This window comes from Lathyrus oleraceus, chromosome 7 (genome assembly GCF_024323335.1).
Source record: "Lathyrus oleraceus cultivar Zhongwan6 chromosome 7, CAAS_Psat_ZW6_1.0, whole genome shotgun sequence".
Lineage (NCBI taxonomy): Eukaryota > Viridiplantae > Streptophyta > Magnoliopsida > Fabales > Fabaceae > Lathyrus > Lathyrus oleraceus.
The window spans coordinates 414,883,205-414,890,468 of record NC_066585.1 but is presented as its reverse complement, the minus strand read 5'-3'; positions in this window follow the sequence as shown (position 1 = coordinate 414,890,468).

Here is a 7,264-nt window from a genome sequence, read left to right as displayed (position 1 = left end):
CGTGATTATGTTAGCTCTGGTGGGCGCATTCTCGCTGATCAATCCGAGGACCCCGAGACTGGGAACTTGCTTTAGGATGTCCTGTTGAGGGGAGTCAGTGGAGGTCTTTTATTCCGTAATAATGCCAAACCTTCAGTGGTAAACGTATTATTCGCGACTGAAGGGCTGAAGTTGACGAACTTCTGTTCTTAGAACCTACCAGTGAGGGGCGGGCTAAATTCAGGAAACCTTAACCTTCAACCAACCCGGTTTTCTGGAGCAGAGCTTTGATATTGTATTATATTCCTCAGTGGTTCTCTCTTCAGACAGTGTAACCTGACAAATGCTCAAGCAGATACAGCAATCCTGATTGACACGCCGCTGCATTGCATTCACATCATCACATCATTTGCATTCATATCATTTAACACATGTTTATCCATTTCAAGGGGGTAGAATACCTTTTGGAATTGATAAACATGTCATTGCATTTACATATTCATTGTCATATCTTGCATAACAGGTACCGCTGCGGTGTTCTCATATTGTTTGGTGTTCCACTAGCAGGATAGCTGACTCAGGCATTCACCGATACGGTACCCGGAGGAATCAACAGAGAGCAATGGAAGGTGTACAAGCAGAGCTCGCTGAGATGAGGGCCCGCATGACCCAATTCATGGATGTGGTTCAAGGGGTGGCTCAGGGACAACAAGAGCTCAGGCAGATAATACAGGGGAATCCCCCTGCTCAACCAGAGACAGTGACTGATCCTCCAGCTGGAGAGGTTAACGGACCCAGTGGACCAGGGCCTATCCCGATCCCGCACGCCAACCCCGGTCAACAACCCGTTCATGATGATCAGGACGATCAGTTTCCCCCACTTCAGGAAGACTTTGGCATGGGTCATGGCGTAGACCCCATGTTCAGGAGATTGGAAGAGAGGTTGAAGGCAGTGGAAGGACAGAATCCTTTGGGAGTAGACGTTGCTGACTTAGGGCTGGTCCCAGGTGTGAGAGTGCCACCGAAATTCAAAGTCCCGGTCTTTGACAAGTACAAGGGCAACTCTTGCCCCAAGACTCACGTGCAAGCCTATTTCCGTAAAATGGTTGCATACTCTGATGACGAGAAGCTACTTATGTACTTCTTCCAGGACAGCCTGGCTGGGGCATCCTTGGAATGGTATATGAGGTTGGACAGAGCCCACATCCGTTGCTGGAAGGATTTGGCGGAGGCTTTCGTGAAGCAGTATCAGTATAATGCAGACATGGCTCCGGACAGAACTCAACTTCAGAATCTGTCTCTTAAAAGCAATGAGTGCTTCAGGGAATACGCTCAACGCTGGAGGGAGACAGCTTCCCGTGTTCAGCCCCCTATGTTGGAGAAAGAAATGGCCAACATGTTCATGAATACGTTGCCTGGACCTTATCTGGAGCGTCTGGTGGGGTGCAATGCTTCCAACTTTGCTGATGTGGTCTCTACTGGAGAAAGGGTGGAGAATTACCTAAAGACCTATAAGAGCCAAAATGGAGTTGGATCCTCATCAGGGGTGAAGAAGCCGTTCATTCAGGGACAGAAGAGGGGAGAAGGTGATGCAAATGCCATATCTTCTTATCAGAACAGGGATAACCGGAGGAATAACTTTCAGAATTATCATCAGCAACCGTATGTTGCGGCTGTGACCATTCCAGCTGCAGCACCACTACAACAACAACAATCACAACGTCAACCAGCTCAGTATCAACAGCAGCAACAACCAGGTAACAGACCCGCTTATCAACAGAGGCAAGGGATGATGGACCGGCGTTTCGACACCCTTCCAATGTCGTACGCTCAGATGCTTTCTAGTCTTCAACAACTACAGCTTGTGCAATTACGCACTCTGGCTCCTCCTGTTGGTAGACTTCCGGTGGGTTACGACGCCAACGCTAGGTGTAGTTTCCACTCTGGGGCACCTGGCCATGACATTGAGAACTGCAAAGCTTTTAAGCACGTAGTTCAGGACCTCATAGATTCAAAGGCCATCGACCTTGCACCGGCTCCGAATGTCGTTAACAATCCCATGCCCCAGCATGGTGGTGCGAACGTTAATATGATAGAGGGAAAAGCCAAGTCCATTGAGGATGTGTTGAAGTTGAAGACTCCATTGTTGGATATCAAAGGATGCTTGCTGAAGGCCGATGTTTTCCCCGGTTGTGGGAAGGGTTGTTTGGATTGTGCTACTCAGAGTGGAGGTTGTTTGAAGCTACAGCAGGGTATCCAGGCCTTGCTCGACAAAGGTATCCTCCAGGTTGAAGATTTGTCTGTCCAAGAGTTTGTGGAAGGGGTTGAGGAAGAAGAGTTTGAAGATGCTACTAATGAATTCGCAGATGTTGTTCCTGTTAATTTTGTGATTCCCAGTGAGGTCTCTGCGGTCAACAACGAAGATGGGGATAGTGATTGCGACATTGACAACTGGGTGCGTCCGAGGATCCCGGGTGAAGTCATCAACAATTGGTCTTCTGAAGAGATTATTCAAGTCACTCTTCTTGAAGAGTAATTTTCTTTGTTTATTCATGCATATCCAAGTCTTACGTTCCACCCAGGGCGTAACGACTCATTGTAGGGCCCGTCTATGTGACACTTGCATTTTTTTATCATAAATAAAGGACGTCTTTTCGCATTCAAATATTTCGTTCCCTGTCTTTCTATTTTTTGCAGTTTTTCAAAAAAAAAAAAAAAAAAAAATGGCAATGTTTTGTTTAGTTTCCACATTTTTTTCACACTCATAAGCACATACCATCACTCATGCAGATGCACATCACCGGATCCTATTGATAACGTTTCTGCTACGGCTCGCTTCGACTTTGAAAATCCAATCTTTCAAGCTGAAGAAGAGGATGATGAAGATTGTGAACTCCCTGAAGAACTCACCAGGTTGTTGAAACAAGAGGAAAGGGTTATTCAACCGCATCAAGAGTTTGTTGAAGTGATTAATCTCGGCACCGAAGACGCCAAGAGAGAAATCAAAATAGGGGCTGCTTTGGAAGATAATGTGAAGAAAGGGCTGATTAAATTGCTGCAAGAATACATTGACATCTTCGCCTGGTCTTATCAGGACATGCCTGGGCTGGACACAGACATCGTGGTACACCGCTTGCCTCTCAAAGAAGGTTGTCCTCCGGTCAAGCAGAAGCTCAGAAGAACAAGACCAGAGATGGCTGTCAAGATAAAGGAAGAAGTGCAAAAGCAGTTGGATGCAGGGTTTCTAGCAGTCACCAATTATCCGCCATGGGTTGCAAACATCGTCCCAGTACCTAAGAAGGATGGAAAGGTACGGATGTGTGTCGACTATCGGGATCTGAACAGAGCTAGCCCTAAAGATGATTTCCCATTACCTCACATCGACGTTTTGGTGGATAATACAGCTCAGTTCTCGGTATTCTCCTTCATGGATGGCTTTTCTGGCTATAACCAAATCAAGATGGCACCAGAAGACATGGAAAAGACAACTTTCATAACCCCGTGGGGCACCTTCTGCTACAAGGTGATGCCGTTTGGTCTGAAAAATGCCGGAGCAACATATCAACGAGCTATGGTAACTCTGTTCCATGATATGATTCATCATGAAATCGAGGTTTATGTGGATGATATGATTGCCAAATCTCAGACAGAAGAAGAACATTTGTTGAATTTGCAGAAACTGTTTGAGCGTTTGAGGAAATTCAAACTGAGACTTAATCCGAACAAGTGCACTTTCGGGGTGAGATCGGGAAAATTGCTGGGTTTTATTGTTAGCGGAAAAGGGATTGAGGTGGATCCCGACAAAGTAAAAGCGATACAGGAAATGCCTGAGCCAAGAACAGAGAAGCAAGTTCGTAGTTTCTTAGGGAGGTTGAACTACATTGCAAGGTTCATCTCTCACCTAACAACCACGTGTGAGCCAATTTTCAAATTGCTGAGGAAAGATCAGGCTATCAGGTGGAATGAAGATTGTCAAAGGGCTTTTGAGAAGATAAAAGAGTATTTACAGAAACCTCCAATCCTTATACCTCCAATTCCTGGGAGACCTCTGATAATGTACCTATCAGTGACTGAGAACTCGATGGGGTGTGTATTGGGACAGCATGACGAGTCTGGTCGAAAAGAGCATGCCATATACTACCTTAGCAAAAAGTTTACCGACTGTGAAATCAAATATTCGCAGCTTGAGAAAACTTGCTGTGCTTTGGCCTGGGCTGCTCGCCGACTGAGGCAGTATATGTTGAACCATACTACCTTGTTGATTTCTAAGATGGATCCAGTGAAATACATATTCGAGAAGCCAGCTCTCACCGGAAGGGTCGCTCGTTGGCAAATGATTTTAACAGAGTATGATATTCAGTACACGTAGCAAAAGGCCATCAAAGGTAGTATTCTGTCAGACTACCTTGCCGAGCAGCCGATTGATGATTATGAGCCGATGAAGTTTGAATTCCCTGATGAAGACATCATGTTCCTCAAGATGAAAGACTGTGAAGAGCCAGTTGTTGGGGAAGGACCTGATCCGAACGAAAAGTGGACTTTGTTGTTTGATGGGGCTGTTAATGCTAGAGGAAGTGGAATTGGTGCTGTCATTACAACTCCGAAAGGTGCCCACATACCTTTCACCGCTCGTTTGACTTTTGAGTGCACAAATAATGAAGCTGAGTACGAGGCCTGTATCTTGGGCATTGAGCAAGCCATTGATCTGAGAATCAAGACTCTGGACATCTTCGGAGATTCAGCTCTGGTGATTAATCAAGTGAATGGTGATTGGAATACTCTCCAGCCCACTCTGGTCCCCTACAGAGATTACACGAGAAGACTGTTGACTTTCTTCACAACGGTAAAATTGTATCATATACCTCGTGATGAGAACCAGATGGCAGACGCACTTGCTACTCTATCCTCCATGATCAAGGTAATTCGTTGGAACCATGCTCCCAGGATCGATGTGATGCGCCTTGACAGGGCCGCGTATGTGTTTGCTGCTGAACTGGTAGTCGATGACAAGCCCTGATATCACGATATCAAGTGCTTTCTGAAGAATCAAGAGTACCCTGCAGGGGCATCCAACAATGACAGAAAGACTTTGAGAAGATTGACAGGTAGTTTCTTCTTGAACAAAGACGATGTGTTGTATAAGAGGAACTTCGACATGGTTTTGCTCAGATGTGTGGACAGACACGAGGCGGACATGTTAATGCAGGAAGTTCATGAAGGTTCCTTCGGTACTCATGCCGGTGGACATGCAATGGCTAAGAAATTGTTGAGAGCGGGTTATTATTGGATGACCATGGAATCAGATTGTTTCAAGTATGCTCGGAAGTGTCATAAATGCCAGATTTATGCTGATAAGGTGCATGTACCGCCGAATCCTCTGAATGTGATGTCTTCGCCGTGGCCGTTTGCTATGTGGGGCATTGACATGATTGGAAAGATTGAGCCGACTGCTTCCAATGGGCATCGCTTCATCCTTGTTGCCATCGACTATTTCACCAAGTGGGTCGAAGCAGCGTCATTTGCGAATGTCACCAGACATGTGGTTGCCCGTTTCATCAAGAAAGAAATCATTTGTCGCTATGGGATTCCCGAAAGAATCATTACTGATAATGGTTCTAATCTCAACAACAAAATGATGAAGGAGTTGTGTCAGAACTTCAACATTCAGCATCACAATTCTTCCCCTTACCGCCCTAAGATGAACGGCGTTGTTGAGGCAGCAAATAAGAACATAAAGAAGATTGTGCAGAAGATGGTCGTCACGTACAGAGATTGGCATGAGATGCTACCTTTCGCCTTGCATGGGTACCGTACTTCAATACGTACGTCGACCGGGGCAACCCCTTACTCCCTGGTGTATGGTATGGAAGCAGTCCTACCTGTTGAAGTGGAGATTCCTTCTCTAAGAGTCTTGTTGGATGTCAAGTTAGATGAAGCTGAATGGATTCGAACAAGGTTCAACGAGTTGAGTCTTATCGAAGAGAAGCGAATGGCAGCCATTTGTCATGGGCAGTTGTATCAGAGTCGGATGAAGAGAGCTTTTGATCAGAAGGTGCGTCCTCGTTGTTTCCAAGTCGGAGATTTAGTGTTGAAAAGGATCCTTCCTCCTCAGACAGATCACAGGGGCAAGTGGACTCCTAACTATGATGGACCGTATATTGTCACCAAGGTTTTTGATGGTGGGGCCTTAATGCTTGCAACTATGGAGGGTGAAGACTTCGCTTCCCCTGTGAACTCAGACGCAGTTAAAAAATACTTCGCATAAAATAGACCCGCTGGACAGTAAAAAGAATAGTCCAGGCAAAAATGGGCATCCCGACGAACCAAGAAAATGAAAAGGTTCGGGCAAAAATTAGGGATCAAAAAATAAAAAAAAGATTGTACACCCGGTAAGTTGAAAACCTGAAAAGGCAACTTAGGCAAAAATGGGTATCCCGGTGGATCGAAAACCCGAAAAGGGCGATCCAGGCAAAAGTTAGGGATTAAGCGAATGACTGCGTTCTGAGTAACTCTGGATCTCATCTCGTGCCAATGACTGGAAATTTTTGAAGGATAGGAAACAGTCCAATCACTCTTTCAGAAAGCTGATCATCTGGAGGATCTTGAAGACGAGCAAGTCATAGCAGAATTGGAGCCCAATAGAAATCCACTTCACATTGCCATTAGATTAATTTTTGTTTTATCTATTGTGCGATTACCTCTTTCCAGGGATTGCTTCTTAATGTAAATGCCTATTCAGAGGCCATTCAATCAATAAAATCATGTTATTCAGTACATCTCTGTTTTCGTTTTCATTTTACTGTTTTGTTTGCGAAAATGACGTCCGAATTTTTGATAAACATTGCATCATGACACATAAGGGCTTTACAGGTACATGCTCAGTAAACATTTAAAATTGCTGTAAATTTTGAGTGCCTTGGATCGTCTATTTAGAACAGATACCCTCGGGGCATTTCTTTAAAATCCCCTTGCAGATGATCGTGAATATCTTCCCCAGAAGTCACCAACAGACTTCGGTGTCTTATCCCTGTAGAGCTAATTAGAGCGTTGGATTCTTCAATCCCCAGCAGGTTTTCACCACTGTACTTCCCCAAGCGTTTGTTTCAGGACATACACTCCCCAGTAGAGTTGACAGTGCCAGACTATATATCCCCAGCGGAGTTGACAGCGCCAAACTGTATCTTTCCAGCAGAAGTGGCTGCTCCTTAGAGTTCGATGCCAGATCGATAGTCCCAATGCCAGATCCATGGGTTCTTTTCTTGAAGCAGAACCTCGGTACCGTATC